Consider the following 19680-nt stretch of genomic DNA (forward strand, 5'->3'; position numbering starts at 1 on the left):
CAAACTCAGACAAAACCCTCTCTACTATGTCTGCTACTATATATCCAGTGTTACGTAATATAGCTGAGCAAGTGCTACTGGCATGTCCACCAAACTTATACCACAATAAATCGAAGGTACCACAGCCCCTCTTTTGTCTGTGCTCTAACCACTTCCTCCCGAAGGGTGAGATATAAATTTAATAATCAGATAAAAATGAAATTCTTTGTAGGCATCGCTTCCATACTAGCCCTTGCCTCTGGAATCGCCATCCTTGGTAGTGGTGGTCAAATGGTTACAGTTTGGTGTTTTCTGTGCTGTGCTCTACAGTTTCTGCCCCATTTCGATTGCAATAAAATCTGATTGCAGCACCATTCCTGTCCAAGCACAAATTGTTTTAAATGTTTAAACTGTGTTTAAAATTGTTTTTAAAAGATGTGTTTTTAAATTTGTATATTTGCTTTAATGTTTTTAGTTACTGTAAACTGCCTAGAGGGCTTCAGCTATGGGGTGGTATATAAGTACAATCAATCAATCAATCAATCAATCAATGAGGATTTTCAGGACTCCTGCTCCTTAAATGAAAAAGTATCCACTTTGCATAGGATCCTTCCAACTTGTCCACTACAGTCTACTCTGACTGGCAGCCACTTTCCAGGGTCTCAGGGAGAGGTCTTTCATAGTAATCTGCTATCCTTATCCTTTTAAATTGAGACATCAGGGATTGAACCTGAGATTTCTGCATGTGAAGTAGAAGGATTTGTGGACTGTAGAAGGATTTGTGATTTGTGCCCTAAGTACGTTATTCATTTATTTGCTTTTGTAAAACTTTTGTATGGAAGGTTTTTCCTAACAGGCAGGTTATAAATTCATTAAATAAATAAAATCATGTGTTTTTCCTTATGTCAATAGTACTGCCTTATTTTACAGGGCTGTTGTAAGTAATGCTTGGAAATGCTTAGAGCACAAATGGCAAGTATGATATACATTTTATAAACATTAGTCTTAAGTACTACAGGATTCTGATAGACAGACAGACAGACAGGATTTGACCAGACGACTGAGGCCCCTTCCAAAAACAGTATATAATGCAGTGATTAGGCTTCATGCCAAACTCACTTGTGTTAAATTGTAAACTCTTTATAGTAAGCAATTCCTTCTTTGTAACAATATTCCAATTTCACTGGACAAAAACAAAGACGGCATGCTTTAAAATGTATGTCACAAGCAACTAATGGCCAGTCTTCTATTAAATACAGCATACAACATAAGAAGTTACTAGTGGAAAAGGATCATGTGGATGTACCTGCAAATGTCAACTGCAGTACAGGTCTAAGATATGGGTCTGTTTGCAAGAGGACAAATATATACTTTTTATGACAATTAAATCAGCTTAGATACATTTTCCTTCTTAGTTATATCAGTGCAATTCACTGATAAATGACACTACGCCATGACTGCCGCTCAAAGCATCCAGAATCTCAGCCTTTTTTAAAAAAAACCACATTTGTAGTCCTTGTGACTGTAGAACTTGTAACTACATAGGCAATGCTAGCTGTGTGTAGTGTGGTGCAGGGGTAAGAGTGCTGGACTAGGGCTGGCAAGACTTAGGTTCAAATTTCCACTTAAGCTGCAAAACTCTCTCTCTCAGCCTAAGCTACCTCACACAGCTACTGTGGGAATAAGAACGGCAGAGGCATGCAAACCACGTATGTCACCTTGAGATACGTATACACAAGACCTGCGTTGGGGAGATCCAAGGAGGATTCCCACTGACCAGGGTTTTGATGCTTTGCATTTAGTTTTCTATAATCATATGACTCCTAAAATAAAATTAAAATTAGTCATTTGATCTATTAGATCAGTAAAAAAAATAGTTCTGAAGCAAGAAGCATTATTATCACTGTTTTTAGAGGTGCATATGTGTTGCAGCAGACATCTCAGAAGAAACATTCCGCCTTCTCACACACAGGAGGAGAGGAGCGTGTGGCAGTCCTTTCTGGCAATTAATGACTTAATCCAGGGTCCAGCTTCTTCCCTCCACAAAGAGGAGACAGAAGGGGCTACAAGTGGATTCAAGGGTAAAAAACTGAGGCATCACTAGAGGAAGGAGGGGGGATTCCTTAGACCTGCCTCCCTTCCAGGCTGTGAGGCTCAAGGGGAACAGAGGTGGGAACATCACCTTATCCAAAGCAGGTAATAAGCTTAGAAATATAGGCAGACCGGCCTTTGCACATCTCTGGACAATGAATCTTGGATTCAACTACTCAATTGTTTATAAAACAGGTTTGTTTGTTTATTCTATTTCTATGCCTCCTTTTGGCCAAAGGCCTTCAAGGCGGCTCACAAAAAAATAAACAGAAATACAAAATATATAGAAAAGAATACAGTGCACAAAAATCCAAACAACAAAATATTAACATTGTTTAAAAAACAAGGTTGTTTACAGGCCTGGAGATAATCTGTCCTTAAAATGGAGCACACTGCCACTCCAAGAATTTTAGTCTTCAAACATTGAGCAGCTGTTGTAAAGGATTTGCTCACCAACACCATCTGATTCTTGCTCGAAATCATCGTCCATAGACTTGAAGTAGAACTTGTAGTTGGGCCGGTTGAGGAGCGCCTTGAAGTCGCCTACCGTCACCCGCTTGGCCGGGATGGGCAGCTTCACCAGGTACGGCGTCTCCTGGCTGTCCACATGGTACATGGTCTTGGTCTCCGCCGCCGCCATGGCCGCTGACGCTCCTTGCGGAGGACTCCTCAGGCAGAAGGCTCCAGGCGCTGCCGGCCAAGCTCGGGCCTGTTAGTATAGAAGCAGCCTGTCCCACCAGCAGCAGCAGCGGCAACAAAGGCAGGCAAGCTGCCTGCCTGCCTGCCTGCCTTGCTTTCTTCGCTCGCTTGGTCCGGCAGCCTCTCAAGCCAGGGGGGGCGGCTCAGGCAGGCCTCGCACTCCTCGGTCTCGCGCCTGCCTAGTTCTCTGGCCAGGTGTCGGTGCCACCGGCCAGGTCTCAGCGCTTGTTGGTGGCATCTGTGTGGCCTTTGGTTGGAAGACTGGGAGAAGCTTCCCCCGTTTCGCGCAAAGCAGCTACCGAGGCGGCATTTAGTTAGGGGAGTCAATGTCACCTCAGTCATTGTCCTCCTCGTACCAAATCACTCTGACCTTACAAACGGTGGCTAGCCTTTTTTGGGCACAGCACTAAATTCACCCTTTGCCCAACCCTCCCAGGGCTGCATGGCAGTGGTGGGTGTGGCTACCTGAAACAAACAAGATGCACATATGTGCGGATCAGCTGAGGACTGGTTATTGCCCCTCCTTGCTCATCACATGATCATTCTGATGAGTGAGGAAGGGGTAATCTGCATCCCCACCAGGGTGCTGGGCTGGGGAGAGGGACTTAAATCCCAAGGCTGTGTCTAGTTCAATTTTTTTCTTTTTGTTGCTGTCACAAAAAGCAGTGGGGTCTTGAGGACCAGAAAAACATTGCTAGGTGGGAGCCGCATCAGGCCCCCGGACTGGGGTTAGCTAGCCTTCCCTTACAATCATTGCTATTATCTCCTACATTTATTTAATAAAATATTTTTAATCCATTTTTAAAAATTCCATCCAGAGTCTGCAGGTGGCCAATGACAAAACAATCATAAATACATATGTCAAAACAGATAAAAATATACATAATAATTACAAGTCACCAATCAGCAAAATTTCAAAAAGCAGCAAAATTAAACATAAATCTTCACAAACGGGCCGAACTGATAGTCATTTATTATGGTTCAAGCCCAAACATGCTGAAATAACAGTGACTTGATTTGGTGGCAGGTAGTCAGGCAGAGAACTGACTAGGTATCCCATGGCAGAGAATTTCAGAAAGTGAGCACCACCACCAAGAAGGCCCTGTTCCATGTAGCTCTCTGCCATATTGTTATTTATTCAAACTGTTAGTCACCTAACACAAGGCAGTCTCAAGGTAACTTCTTAACTATCTTAACCGATGGTGGGATATGGAACAGAGCTTATGATGAAGATCTAAATGTGAAAGTTTGCAGGGGAGGAGGCAGTCCTTAAAAGATATCCAGGTCCCAAATTGTTTAGATCTTTTTTTAAAAAAGTCAAAACCAACACTTTGAATTGGTGTCAGAAAATGATTGGCAGCCTATGATGATGATGATGATACTGTTCAGTATTCTGTGATCAAAATGGCAGCCCCCAGCCAGTGACTGCTCATAAACTAAAAGGGGTAGTATGCTTAGGACAGTTGTGCAGAGAAAGGGAAGGACCAAAGGAGGCACCGTAAGGCACATTGTTGTGTATTACAGGAAGCAAGAGATAGATCTGAACCCAAAATCCCACCCCTCAGATTCAAACAATAGCTTTACAATCTTTGCAAGCCACCTTCCATTCCCAACAAGTTATAATGCTTGGAACCCTTTAAGTCATTCCCTTCCCCTCTAACAGCAGCCTGACATTCTCTTCCCGCTGTTCCATTCTCCTGCTGTCCAAACTACACTCCCCCCCTTTTTTTTTCATAGGGAGGAAATGCATTCTGTCCCTGTTTAGATTTGTTGTTCATTGACAAACAGTACAGAGGATGGCCGTGTGCCTTTCTTCTATCAAGGCTGCTAATTTTAGATTGGGCTTTCCCCCCCTCCCTGCACTGCAGTCTGTTTTAAACACAGTCAGAGAGAGACTGAAGGGCGCCAGGATATCCCGACACAGGAGAAGGAAATGCCTGCTGTTACCTGTTATGCAAGCTGAACCTTGAAATCCTCAGTACTGGGAGGGGAAGAGAGAGAGAGAGAGAAGCCGGGAGTCGGAATGTTTAATGTAATGCTGATAAGTCAGACTCAAATGAGCGCTGCAATTTGGATTCTTGAGCTCAAGGTGTGAAGAGCATAATCTGGCAGCTAATACAGTTGGGGACATTAACTGTACTACTCCAATGCCTGTTTTGCAAAGGTGATGCAATTAGCCCCATGAGAGGATGAAATGGGGAGGAACATATTTATCTGCCATCAGAAAAACCAGTCTCCGCTAGATGGGCTGCTGCATTATCTGCATATTTATGATCTCGCCCACCCAACCAGTAATAACTAGTTTTTGTTATTAATAACAATAACAGAAATGGAAGACGATAACTACAAGTAGAAGAAAAACTTTCAAATCAAAAGGGTGACATAACAGTCTTGTAATGAGTTTTAAGAGACACTTTCAGTAGCTTAACATAAGCCTGCACTGAAAAGAAATGCTTCCAGACGTTCAGACAATTTGGCTGACAATTCTTAGATGCAGAGCAAAGGAAGGTTAAAGTCTCTGGTGTGTTCATCTCAAATTCAGCCTCTTGGCATTCATTCTCTCTGTTCAGACGGGACAGATGTTGGAGGGTTAGGTTGTTTGTATGGTAGCCACATGCAGGATAGATTTCCCTGACTGAACAGAGGAAAAACTAATGCATCCCTTATGCTGGTCAGATTAAATTGTTTTAATTGTTAAGTTAAATATCCAGAACTGAAACATCTAGGGTAGCATATTGGCTCGTTCTTGATCAAAAGGAAGCAATGCAAGGGAGCTCACAAAGTCCCACAACATACTATCCAACAACAGATGAGTATATTTGGTGCCTTTGTCTGCAGCTACTATTTGTTTTGTCTGAAACAGCATACAGTCTAAAAGGCAAACAGTGTTAAGATCTTCTGAGAAAGGAGGATTTATAAAGGTCTCAATACTATTCTTTTTGTTATTGTGCGCCAAGCTGATATCTTCAGGGAACTTGCCACACTGATTCTTCAATTTTTCCAATTGTGAAAACTAGTTCAGAGGGCCATCATTTGGCATCTGATAAACTGGAGTAAATATTCACAAGTCCCTTTGCAGATTAGTGGTTTCTGCTCTCCATATTCTGGCCTGTTTTTATTCTGCTGTACGCTAATTTTGATCGGTGCCATTTAAGGAGGAATGACAGATATAGAATATAGGGTGCACCTATATTATGAGTTGTATAAAGTGATTAAACAATCTCAAAAATATTGCTTTTTTCAGCTTAAGCTGAAATATATCCAAGTGCAGGCCTTTGTCCCTTACTGTGAATCTTCTCTGCATCCACCAACTCTCCATCCACGCCAAGAACATAAAATACCTAAGGGCTGGAATATCTTGACAGGGAAAGAGTCATAGTAATAAAAGTAAAGGTCCCAGGTTCTATCCCTGGCATCTCCTGAGAGACCCTCCTGCGTGTAGTTCTGGAGATCTGCTGCCAGTCAGTGTAGACAATATTGAACTAGATGGACCAATGGTCTGACTCAGTATAAAGCAGCTTTCCTATGTTCCTATGGCCAGACTGTGGCTGTGTACACACCACGCGTTTAAAGCAAATGGCTTCTCCCACAGAATCCTAGAAACTGTAGTTTATCGCTCAGTTACCATTCCCAGCACCCTTAACAAACTATAGTTCCCAGGATTCTTTGGGGGAAGTCATGTGCTTTAGATCAATAGGCTGTGGAATGTGCTATTCTGAACGTATTAGTTTTCCCTTTTTGGAAAACATGTCACAAACCACAGGATATGATGGTGGCTCTGAAGAAAAGTGTGGGAAGTTACTGTATAGGGAATATCTGAGGAAGGCTGAGCAATCAGAGATTCTGGTGATCAAGGGGTGGGGCTTCTGCAACCTGCACAGCTCCCCAAAGTCTCTCTGCCCCAATCCTTTGTGCTTGCCATTTCCTCTACCCATTCACCTCCACCACTGCTATCTTTCATACTAGGCTTGTCAAAAATTGTGTGAAAACCTTGAACGTGAAAGCAGACAATACTATAAAACTAAATGCACAAAATTTTGGCCTTTTCGCTACAAACATTGGAAACTTAAGGGGAGGTGTGTGTGTGTTCTGGATTGTGACCTTACTGATGCCACTGAATGAGAGGAAAAGTAGGGTACAACTTCATAAAAGGCTCAAAAGAAACAACGTACAAAAAAACCCTTCAAGCTTCTTCAAACTTCTTCTGACATAGGACTGATCTTGAACTGTAACTCACAACATGGGATCCACTTCTTTCATTTTTTAACTGAAAATTTTGCATATAATTAACAACTAGTGCAACATGCAGATATGAAATACTATACTTCTGTTCTGAGAGCAAAGGATAAAATGATTAAATTCTTCCTCCAGAAGCCTAGGTTTTACTAAAGTATCTATGGTAATCCTATTAGCAACCTCTACCTATACCCTTTACCCCCAACCCCCAAGGGCGTGCATTTCAACTGATTAAACTATTTTAAAAATGGGAAAGAAAAAATAATGTATACCTTTTCCTTTTAAGGTAGATCATTAGGGGCCCACTTTAAAAAACCAACCAACCACGCACATTACTGTCTTGCTTCTTTCTCTAGGGTGACCAGATGTATTCCTGTACATTTTAATACTTGCACAGAAGAGGGAAGCTTGGAAGGTGCTGTATGCCATGCAGGTGTGTGCTGTATGCCATGCAGGTGTGTTTTACATTTAAATTCTCTTTGATGCACAACTATTAAAAGATACAGGTGGCCTCAACTCTGGTCATCCCTATTTTTTTTTTTAACGAACCAAACCAAAATACAAAGGAAGAAATTCTGGTGATGCAACTACAGCTACACACCTTAGGTCAGGGCATGACCAACAGCGTAGACTACACACAGTCCAGGCCAGTGTCTTATTTCCATTCTAACTTCACAGTACAGTTGTTTCCCCATCATCACAGTGAAAAGAAGTCACATTTCAGAGAGAGCCGAGTATTTCAGTCATCACGCCTCAAATACCCCAAACATAACACTGACCTTGGCAAGCACAGTCACCCGTCAGCACTCACCACGCTGACACTTACAATGGCTCCCAGCCCTGCATAATTTTTATTTCAGCCACCTGTGTGCGTCCTTGATAGAAGTGCATCATTATTTTTTTGAAAATTCTAACAAAATGCAACCTTAGGAAGCAGAGAGGAAGGAAAGAGGAGAGGAAGTGGTATTGCTCTGGCGGCTGCACTGGGAATCACACAGTTCCAGAACTGTACAGCCTCACACCTTACAGGAAAGAACTGTTTGCTTTGGAAGAGCACTGTGGTGAAAATGGAAGCAGTTTTGTGCACAGGGAGATTTGAGTCAAAGCTCATAAATTTTCCTTTAGAGGTTTCTTTATTCAAAGGCAGAATTCTGAATGGCTTCTATGTCCCTCCAAGTAGCTAGGCTTAGCCTTTTACTAGTGTTGATAAGTGAAACGTCCTTGCTAACTCTGGAAGCACTATCACTGCAAACAATGCAAACAAACATTTTCTCTCCATAGGTGAGCTCTGAAAAAATAGGTTCAGCAAGTTTGAAGATGCCAACTTCACACAGCTCAAATTGTCTTCCCTGCCCCAGTGTCAGCAAGAAACTTCTCAATTTCCTCCCCCAAGCAGTTTTACATTTAAATGATTAAAAAAAAAACTGGGGGGGTCAGATGTATGGAGAAACACATTCATGTCCATACAATACTTTCATTTTTTAATATTTAATTGCTCTTCTTCATATATACGGACACCAAAAAACCTGTGTGTGTGTGTGTGTGTGTGAGTTATACGCCTTCAAGTCGATTATGACTTATGGCGATCCTATGAATTAGCGACCTCCAGTGGCATCTGTTGTAAACCACCCTGTTCAGATCTTGTAAGTTCAGGTCTGTGGTTTCCTTTATGGAATCAATCCATCTCTTCTTTGGTCTTCCTCTTTTTCTACTCCCTTCTGTTTTTCCCAGCATTATTATCTTTTCCAGTGAATCATGTCTTCTCATGATGTGTCCCAAGTACGATCACTTTGATAGCTTCTGGTGATAGTTCTGGTTTAATTTGTTCTAACATCCAATTATTGGTCTTTTTCGCAGTCCATGGTATCCGCAAAACTCTCCTCCAACACCACATTTCAACTGAGTTGATTTTTCTCTCATCCGCTTTTTTCACTGTCCAACTTTCACATCTATACATAGAGATCGGGAATACCATGGTCTGAATAATCCTGACTTTGGTGTTCAGTGATACATCTTTGTATTTGAGGACCTTTTCTACTTGTCTCATAGCTGTCCCTGCTACTACTAGCCTTCTGATTTCTTGACTATTATCTCCATTTTGGTTAATGACTGTCCCAAGGTATTGGTAATCCTTGACAAATTCAGTGTCCTCATTATCAACTTTGAAAAGTTACATAAAACCTCTGTTGTCATTACTTTAGTCTTCTTGATGTTCAGATGTAGTCCTACTTGTGTGCTTTCCTCTTTAACTTTCATCAGCATTCATTTCAGATCATTACTGGTTTCTGCAAGTAGTATGGTATCATCTGCATATCTTAAATTATTGGTATCTCTCCCTCCAGTTTTCACACTTCCTTCATCTTGGTCCAATCCCGCTGTCCATATGATATGTTCTGCATACAGATTAAACAAATAGGGTGATAAAATACATCCATCTCACACCCTTTCTGATGGGGAACCAGTCGGTTTCTCCATATTCTGTCCCTACAGTAGCTTCATGTCAGGAGTATAGGTTGCACATCAGGACAATCAGATGCTGCGGCACCCCCATTTCTTTTAAAACATTCCATAGTTTTTCGTGATCTACACAATCAAAGGCTTTGCTGTAATCTATAAAATACAGGGTGATTTTCTTCTGAAATTCCTTGGTCTATTCCATTATCCAATGTATCTTTGCAATATGATCTCTGATGCCTCTTCCCTTTCTAAATCCAGCTTGAACATCTGGCATTTCTAGCTCCATATATGGTAAGAGCCTTTATTGTAGCTGTTGCAATACACATAAACGTAAGCATGGTGTGGAGAAAGTGGACAGACAGACAGTTTTTCTCCTTCTCCCAAAATACTAGAAATCCTGAGGTCACCCACTTTAAGTTAAATGGTGAGAAATCGAGGAGAGACAAAAGTGTTTCTTCACACAGCACTTAAATGATAGAATTTGCTACCATAAGATGTAATGATGGCCACCAACTTAGATGGTTGTAAAACGTGGTTAGAGAAATTTATGGAGGATAAGGCTATCTATGACTATAATCATGACATACACCACCTCCAGGATCAGAGGCAATATGCCTCCAAATGCCAGAAAGAGAGGGCTATTGTTCTTGTATCCTGCTTGTGGTCTTCCCGTAGATATCTGGTTGGCCACTGTAGGAAAATGGATTATAGTGGATAATTAGGATGCTGGATTATAGTGGGCCTTTGCTCTGATCTAGCATACGTTTGATCCCATTTAATATGTGATTACTGAAAGATAACCAAGCTACAATGGAAGAAGGGCAAATCGATGAAGGCATCATGCAGGCAGGCATTCCAAGAAGGAATTGCACCTTCTTGCCACATTTCCTAAAAACAATTTTCTCTCTTGCTGCGAGATACATAGCCAACATGTACTATTTCTTTTGCCAAAATCTCAACGGAGTCCAAATATTCTCTAAATATAGATGGATGGGGATATTAAGAAATCATACCCTTATGTCTAAACAAGGCAATTACCATTCTTAAAAGTTTTCTTCCATGATTTGCTATTTTCCAAGTCTCTTTTGCTTAGACATTTGAGGGAAGGTTCTAAATGGTTTTTTCATGCTTTGCATAGTAGGGCTGGCTTTTTACATAACACAACTACATATCACCAACAATGTACTACATCAGAAGAGAGAGACTGCAGAGCAATCGGGCTCAAAAATATTTGTCAGCAAGTGAAACAACACTAAAGGCCAAACAAGATGTAAATGCAATCAACGTGCAAGTTTAATTTTTTTTAATGTACAAATGTTTCTGCTCTGCTTGTTGATCCAAACACTTGCATTAATACAGTATTACAAACAATTAGAAATGACAATAGCAAAACAAAAAGTTAAAACCACTTCTACAGACGTATTAAAAACTCCAGATGTTTCGGTTCTCTCAGGTTCTCATTTTTCTAATTTTAAACTCAGTTCTCCACACTTCTGCAGCAATTTGCTATTTATTTATTAAGTCCTCATGAACATTTGTCAGTATTCTTATGCGAATTTCTCCTAATAAGCACATTTTCTATGCAGTTTTGGCTAATACACACATTTTGCAACCATTTCTGTCACTTTATATGTTAATTTCATAAAAATATTCATTTTTATGCATACCTCTATATAAGCATTTTTGTAAACATTGGTTGTAGAACGGCATTGCAAAATTCAAATATGTGCAAATTTTAAAGGATGGCTGTGTTTCACTTTGTATATTTGTTTGAGAAGTGCGAATTATGTCATTCTCATTAAAATCCAAAGAAAATTGAATTTCTCCAGCATCCCTAGATGTAAATATTTAATAATATAAATAGTCCTGGGCAGATAAAAAAAATTCTTCATCTAGCATCAAAGTCAGCATTAGGCAACCCTAATTGGGGACAGCATTCCACAACCAAGGCATTATCATAAATAAGGCCCTTTTTCTGGTCACCATCTGAAAACAGGGGAACTTAGAGATACTCAGGGTGGCTCATGTAGAAAAAGGTAATTCTAAGCCATTTAAGGATTTAAAGGTAAGATCCAGCACCTTGAATTGTGCTTGGAACCAGACTGAGACCCAGTTCAATTGTTCCTGCAATTGGTCCCAATTAGTAGCTTGTCTACTGTATTTTGCATCTGCAGCAGTTTCCAAGTAGTCCTGAAAGAGCATCCCCACATCCAATGCATTACAATAATTCAAATGAGATGTAATCAGAGCATAGTGCGGCCAGTCTCTCCATTTGTAGCTGGTAAAAAGCACTGCATAGCTGACTCTTTAGGAGGGCAACTCTAACCAAAACAGTATAAACATCTCCTCCAAAGTCAGACATACCACCCACTAACAGTACCTCCACTGTGTCTGGATTACAGTTGGAGAAGACTATGTATTATTCAGTACCTCAAGATGTGGTGACGAACACCAAGTTAGGTGGTTTTAAAATGGGATTAGACAAGCAATCCCACTGAAGATAAGCCTATCAATGGCTGCTAGTCATGATGGCTACATGGGACCTTGAAGTTCAGAGGCAGCACGCTTCTGCATATCAGTCCCATGAGAAGAGCAGCAAGAGATGGCCTTGCTTGTGGGCTTCCCATAGGCATCTGGTTGGTCACTGTGGGAAACATGATGCTGCCTTAGGTACACCTTGGGTCTGATCCAGCATGGCTTTTCTTATATTCTTATAGAGAAATACTGCAAACCTAGTGCCACCAGCCCTGCAAGTGGTTGTAAGCATGACAACCTCTCAATTTCACCTAACCCAATACATCTTTGCCTCAGGGTTCAACCCACTGCATAGCTTCCAAGAGCTTAAAAGCCAGAAAAGGCTTTAAAAATAAAGACAGAGTGCATACCTGGAGCATGGGGGCTGAGGAACAATACTGACAGCTGAATTGGCACCTGGTTTGCTGTATGCAATGTGTAATTTCGGTTGTGACGATGGGACCAACCTACAGCTGAGGGATGTACTCTGAGGGTATATATACAGACACACACACATATATATATATTGCATCTGCCTTCATCATTGTGTTTCCTTCAGGAAAGATTAATGCCCTTCTAGGTTTTGGTGTAGTTTTTGTGTGCCTTGCTATGTGTTTGTTCAGACCCATAGAATGATGCGTCCATTGGATATTTCAATCTGCATAACCTAAGCAATCACTGCTCCAATTAAACTGGCTCATTTCTGCCATATTATTACAGAGATTTGTTTCTCTCACACACAACAAAAAACTTATAGCCCAACCTATACACCTGGGAGAAAGCACCACTGAATTCAGTGAGATTTCCTTCTGAGTAAATTTGCATATGACTGGGCTCTTAAAATTCATTTTGCAAACAGTTTTAAAGATAATTTGTTTCTCTGCTCAGTTTGACTTGATATTTCCATTTGCCTTTGAAGGTCACACTCTTACTTCTGCTTTCCACATGTCAGGCCTGTTCTAACATTACAGTGATGGCACAGTTGAGAATGGGAGCTCCTGACCACATGGAAAGTCATTTGTGTGAAACGAATTCCTAATTTGGGCTGGGCAATTTTGATCACACCAACAAAACCCTTCTATACAACGGTGTAGCTAATAGTGAGGTTAAAATGATACTTCTCTAGTTGCTGCTAAAACGATGCTTTGAGATCAAGACAGATTTCCACTCCAAATGGCTGGTATTGAGCTGAGCCAATCAAAATACAGGCAGCAGAATAAACAAGGCAATCCTCTGTTGTAAGAAGAAAGGGGATTTGGCTTGAGACAGGGTCCTCACCACAGACCTGCTGGCAATATGGCATTATTAAATTTATATCCCACTTTTCTTCCAAGGAGCTCAAGGTGGCATGCATGGTTCTCACCCTCCCCATTTTATTTTCACAATAACCCTGTGAGGTAGGTTAGATTGGCCCAAGGTTACCCAGTGAGAGACGATGGCAGGCTCAGGGTCACCCAGTGAAATCCATAAGTTTCCGACTAAGTCCTTCTCAGGGTAAACTAGGGATGGGTGAGAATTTTGATTCAGTTCGCATTTCAAGCCCAACCTATCAAATTTGCACTTTCCAAAACAGTATGAGAACCAAAACACAGCCATACTCCACAATTTGCACTTGTCTGATTTTTGCAATGCAGTTCACCAACCAGACAATGTTTATAAAAATGCATTGTGGGAAAGTGTGCATAAAAATAAATATGAGAAATGGCTTGCAAAAATGTATATATTAGTCAAAACTGCCTACAAAAATGTTATTAGGAGAAATTTGCACTAAAATGCTAGAGAATTTTCATCAGGAGTCTTTTTTTAAAAAAATTCTGCAAATTGCTGCAGAAATGTGGAAAAATGAATTTGTGACTGGAAAAAAATGGGAAACTGAGAGAACAAAAATTGACAGGGTGGACCGATTGAAATTGATGAACTTAAGTTAGTCATGTCCATTAACATCAGTGGGTCTACTCTGAGTATGAGTAGCTTTGGATATATCCCCGAGTTGGGATTTGAACCTTCATCTCTCAAGTCCTAGTTCAGCACTCTAACTACTGCACTACACTGCCTCTCATTTTCAAGAGTTATGTTCTACCATTACATCGTTTTATTAAAGAAGGTATGACTGTGTGGAGCAGCCTTTCCCAACCAGTGTGCCTCCAGATGTTGTTGGACCACAACTCCCATCAGCCTCAGCCAGCATTGCCAATGATCAGGAAAGATGGAAATTGTGGTCCAACAACATCTGGAGGCACACTGGTTGGGAAAGGGTGGTGTAGAGAGAAACAAACTACAGAAACAAATGAAGACAGATAAGCTTTGAAACTGAAGTTGGCTTTCTGCCAGAATGATACAAACAGGAAGCTCATTATTCTGATCTGAAATGCAAGTTCACAAAGCAACATTCCCCTTCCTATTTCGCCTGCCCGACCACTGACACCATATTCTCCAAAATTCTTCTTAACAAATCCATTATCTATTTCCTTCCCCAGTACAAAAGCACCCTCCACCCTCACCCAACGCTGACTTGTTTCGCCAGGAATGGGAAGCAACCTCCAGATAAAGAGTAACTCTCTTGGAGACTCACATACAAAAACAACAAAAAAGACATTTTTATTTAGAAGTCAGAGAAAAAAATAGCGGGCTTTGTACACTATCTTTTTACAAGCAATTCTGTAATTCTGTACTTTTCACAAACTTCATACCTCACAAAGTCACAAAAATAAGCTTTGCCACACTTAAGGTTTCATTAGATGAGACTAGTTGTAATTCCCGAATGCAAAAATACTTGTACAGAATGTCAGTTAAATATCATGTCTTTTTCATTCAAAAGACATATGAGCAGAAATGATCAGGGCTTGATCACTCATATGTATTTTGCAGGGAAAACCTGAAAACTTGAGCAGTACTTTTTAATGCTTAATTTGCCACCCTGGGCTCCTGCCGGTAGGAAGGGCGGGATATATAAATCAAATAAATAAATAAATAAATAAAATTGTAGTGCTATAAGGAACATTGTAGTGCTTTAAGGAACGTTGTAGGCAGGAACATATAAGGAACGTTGTCTGCAGCAGACAGTTTAGCTTACTGAGGGTCTTTAGAATATGAGTTTCAAAAGCTTGGTTCTACCCAAAAATGGAAGAACAGGTGGTTAGATACAAAATAACCAGATGGATGGTTGTTGAATTTTAGACGAACAGTAGCAAACTTTCATTTTTATAACAGCATCCATTCAAAAGAAGATAGTGTTTTAGGTGTTTCCCCCTCTAAATTTTCACAGCTGCTCCAGTGATGTTGTGGTTAGAAATGATGTTTGGCCAGAGAAGGATCAGATTTAAGTCCAGATACTTATGGTCAAGTCCATAATGCTGTTCAGAACTGACATCACCAAAGTCAACATCTTTCAGATATTATACAGGATTCCTAGAGACAGACTGGAAGCTGCATTGTGAAAATTAGAGTTTATAGCTGTTGCTGACCAATCCTCCATTAATTTACCCAACCCCATTTTAAACATGTCTAAAACACTAGCTATCACATCTTGTGGAATTAAATTCCATAAATTGTCATGGCTAGTGTTTAAATGGGATTTCCATGTTCAGAGTCACACTCTCCCTCTGAATATGAGACAGAAATGGGGGGCGGGAAATGAGGTTGCATTCACCTTTGTGATTTCCATTTGGGCTTCCAGAAGCCCATGGATGGCCACTGTAGGAAAGAGAATGCTAGTTTTAGGCAAGATTTGTGAATAATCATTTGTCTAGTTGCTTGTAACAAGAATCAGGAGAGTCTCTATTCCATGGATGGGGAACATGTGGCCTTCTAGATGTGGTTGGGACTCCATTTCCCATCAGTCACAGCCAGCAGGTCTACCAGTTTCTAAACCTGTGATTGTCTAGAACAGCTTTAGCATACCAAACTGAACCTACTTGCATCACTTTAAAAAATGGTGACATACATACCTTTTTAGAGCTTCCCCTCCCAAACTCCCTCCCATCTTGGGCCTTGCCATAAAAAATGAAATTAAAACGATCGCGTGTCATTCATTCACTGCTGCACAGAGCTAGAGTTCAAGCAAAGGTCCTGTGAAGGGAAACGGCCTTGCTAACACAAGTGGTTTTATTTTGAACAGCACAAGGAAGCTTCAGTAGTTTTGCGTGATTAATAATTGGTCCCTTATATAAAAGATGGAGAACTTGGAGTGCACTGGCTTTGGCTAGGACTACATTTAATGGATTATATAGTGGGGATGGGATGGGGTGGGGTGCTAGGGTTCAGCTGATAGAAAGAAAAAACAAAAGCAATAGAGGACAAGATTTTGATTAGGGAAGGTGGTAAAGTACGTCTATTTCTGTTCCATGTCAATTTTTGCATGTCGTGTATCCTAATGAGAGCCAGTGTGGTGTAGTAGTTAAGGTGCTGGACTATGACCTGGGAGACCAGGGTTTGAATCTCCACACAGCCATGAAGCTCACTGGGTGACCTTGGGCCAGTCGCTGCCTCTCAGCCTCAGAGGAAGGCAATGGTAAAACCACCTCTGAATGCTGCTTACCATAAAAACCCTCTTCATAGGGTCGCCATAAGTCAGGATCGACTTGAAGGCAATCCATTTCATTTTGTATCCTAATAGTAAACTCATTCCCTAAGAAACCTTGCATAAGCAAGTCTGCACCTTCCATGGACAAGGGGGAGGGGGTATCAGCCAGCTCAATAAAATCCTAGGTATGTATTAACCCCCCAAAAGCCTGCGGAAGGCTAAAAAATGGGGCACTCTGGGGGCATGGCGGGGGAGGAGCTGAGGGGGGACTTACACATCCTCCTCCTTGTGTTCAGAGCATTCCTGTGGGTCCCGATACACGTGAAATTTGGTAAAATATTTTCCATTATGGTCAATGCAGAGTGCTTACTCCCTGGTAGGGGTATTCACGGGAGTCAGACAATGCTTTTCTGGCCCCCGCACATGGCTCCCGACTGAGTGGAGGCTGCGGAGCTTTCTGCCAGCCCCTCTGCAGCCGCCCCCCTTCCCACTGGCTTCCCATCATTTGGATTGCTCTGTCCATCAGCAATTCAATCTACAGGAGGACCACTTTGAGGAGTGAATGAGGGGCAATGAGACACTCACTCCACTTTCTCCAGCAAGCCCTGACACCATAACATTCTCGAAACAACTTTCTTGTCCCCAGGGAAGAGCAGCAGCTGGTATTCTTCAGGGTGTTGGATTTGGCCAAAGAGCATCCGGCTGTTGACCCCTTCAGAATACTAGCTATGGAAGAGAACAAAGAGAAGTCCCTTTGTAGACGTTTTTAGGATGCAGTTATGCCTCAATGGAAGAACTGACTATACTATAAAGATTTGCAAGTGATGTTATTAGTCTGCAGAGTTGAGAGAAATTGCCTTATTCATGACTGACCTGTCCTTGCCCACAAACCTAACGGAAACTGTATCTGCAGATCTTTATGTCTGTTTACTGGCCTTTGTTTATTCTAGTCTCTCTTTGCAAAGGGGCCCTTTTGTCTATGTGAATTCCTTCTGTTGTGGTGGTGGTTAAGGAAGTGTTTATGAGAGAAAGGGAAGCCGATTTTTTCCTATTATATGAGACACTTTTGCCTCTTTGTATATTGTTCTTGTCAGGCTAATTAGATCTATAAATTACTCCCATCAAAAGTTAATAACGAAGGCTGCAAGGGTGGAGGAGAGGAAGAGAAACTATCATGCTACAGAGAGGGGCTCATCAAGAAATGGGTACTAGCTACTGATGCATGTCTTAAAGGGAGGGAGGATAGTTTTGCGATTGCATATACAACATTTTGGGGTCAGATGTTTCGGGTTCTACCGCTGACCCCTGGACAGATTTCCTGCATGGCTAGACAAGTCTCTTCACCTCAGTTTCCTCATCTCTGAAACTATGAATAACCGGATATTTAGTATACATATGAAGCGGGAAGCAGCAGTGGGATTCTTTGTGTTCATAAAGATCTTCAAGAGCAGTGGGGGAATGCACTACAGAGGTGCAAAAAATATGGTTGCACTTTAAGATCAGTTGTCTTCCTACCATTTCACAAGAGATCCCTAGATAAAGGAATTTCCCAGGGAGAGAAATATTTTTTTCCCTTCCACAATATCCTTGTTTATATAACTCTTCATCGAAAGCATCTGAGTCCTGACTCATGGCCTCTTGAACTAGAATCACATAGATGCAGCTCTGTATGGTAAGCCATTGGTGTGAGTGGCTGCCTTTGTGACTCAGGAAATTTTCATCCGCTCCCATCAAACCCCTTGAGATGATTTGTTGCACTGCCATGGTTGAAAATCATGTGCAACATACAATGTGTTACTTATTCAGACAGCCTGCACAACTAGACAGCATAATAAGTAGAGATGAGTCCACATGTCAAATGAATTAACGTATGCAGGTGGCTGATTGTATTAACTGGATCCAATACTGTTCACAGCCTTTCTACTAATGACTGTTGGCATAAAAAAAAGTTTCCCTTATGTAAGAGTTTTCAGTATGGGAACATCAGGTTTTTTTTAAGGGCAATATTTAGTATACGTGGGGAAACTGCAGTACACCTCCCAAGACAGCACATGTATAGCTTGTGGAAGTGTGTGCACATAGTGGTTAAGCAAGAATAATGGGTCCAGTTTGTAATGTAATTTTGGAAGGAAAGCAACACAATTCTTCCCTTTCTCAAAAGTTCTGTGCCATTTTAGGAGCATTTTTTAGTAGTTTGACAATTTTGGACTCCCTCCCTCATCTTCCTATAATGCGTTTCCAAAATTAGACAAGAGACAGAGTGACTGACATGCCTATAAGCCTCATGAGGAGCTGCTTAAAAGCTTGTTGCATGGCCCCTGTATTCATGTAGGGAAGTCAATGATCTGGTTTGCACATCATGGTAAACCAAATGGTAAGAACAAACCTTGCTTACAGCTTGAGGTTAAAGAGGAGAGACCTTAATCACAATCCCAGGTTCTTAGGACACGCCAAGCTGCTTCACTGAGCTAAAAGGACCAGGGAGGACCAAAGAGGCTGTGATCTCTTCCCTGGGAGCCTGCACATTTGCACCAAGCTGATATCTTTATCTTTGGATCACTGCTTATGTCCCCATTATTCATCATTAAACAAACATGATTATTATACCATCAGTGTTCATAGCTCTTTAAAGAGAGTTATTTCAGCAAGAGAAACAGGCCGTGCCAACAGTTAGGATAGTTGTAGAAAATATACATATGCCAAAAGTATTGCACCATAATATAATAAAAAATATAAAATTTTATTTGTTAGTTGCCTATCTGTCCGAGTTAACTGGAGTCACTGACAACTTTTAGGTGCACTGTGAAAACATTTTTTATTCCACCAAGTCTTATTTTGTCAAGGCTTTGAGTATAAGAGTTTTTCTTCTGGCCTCGCTGCTGTTTTATTATGGTGGTTTTGTATGTTTTATTGACATTTTAAGGGTTTTTATTTATTATTGCATTTTGTGTTGGTATTATGTATGTCAGCTACTCTGGGTTCCTTTTGGGAAGAAGAGCCAGGTAGAAAATGGAAATAAAGAAATTTGAACAACTATGCAAAAAGGCCACAGCTAGTACTAGCTCAGAGTGGCACAGGCAGAACTCAGAACACAGCTTTTAAAAGAAGATTTAGCACTGAAACAATTTGAAAAACCATGTGCTGAATCTGCTAAAGGCTCAGACAAAGCAAAACTGGTTTGA

At 41.1% G+C, this 19680-nt stretch overlaps 2 protein-coding genes across 17 annotated transcripts in view; one reads left to right on the forward strand and one right to left on the reverse strand.

Moving 5' to 3' along the window:
- Positions 1 to 19680, reverse strand: part of IFT140 (intraflagellar transport 140) — a 122867-nt gene that overhangs the window by 60187 nt on the left and 43000 nt on the right. The window lies entirely within an intron of this gene.
- TMEM204 (transmembrane protein 204) overlaps positions 1 to 19680 on the forward strand; it is a 47243-nt gene that overhangs the window by 24194 nt on the left and 3369 nt on the right. The gene's annotated exons all lie outside the window — the stretch shown is intronic.

Source organism: Rhineura floridana, chromosome 17 (genome assembly GCF_030035675.1).
Source record: "Rhineura floridana isolate rRhiFlo1 chromosome 17, rRhiFlo1.hap2, whole genome shotgun sequence".
In the NCBI taxonomy this organism is placed as follows: Eukaryota; Metazoa; Chordata; class Lepidosauria; order Squamata; family Rhineuridae; genus Rhineura; species Rhineura floridana.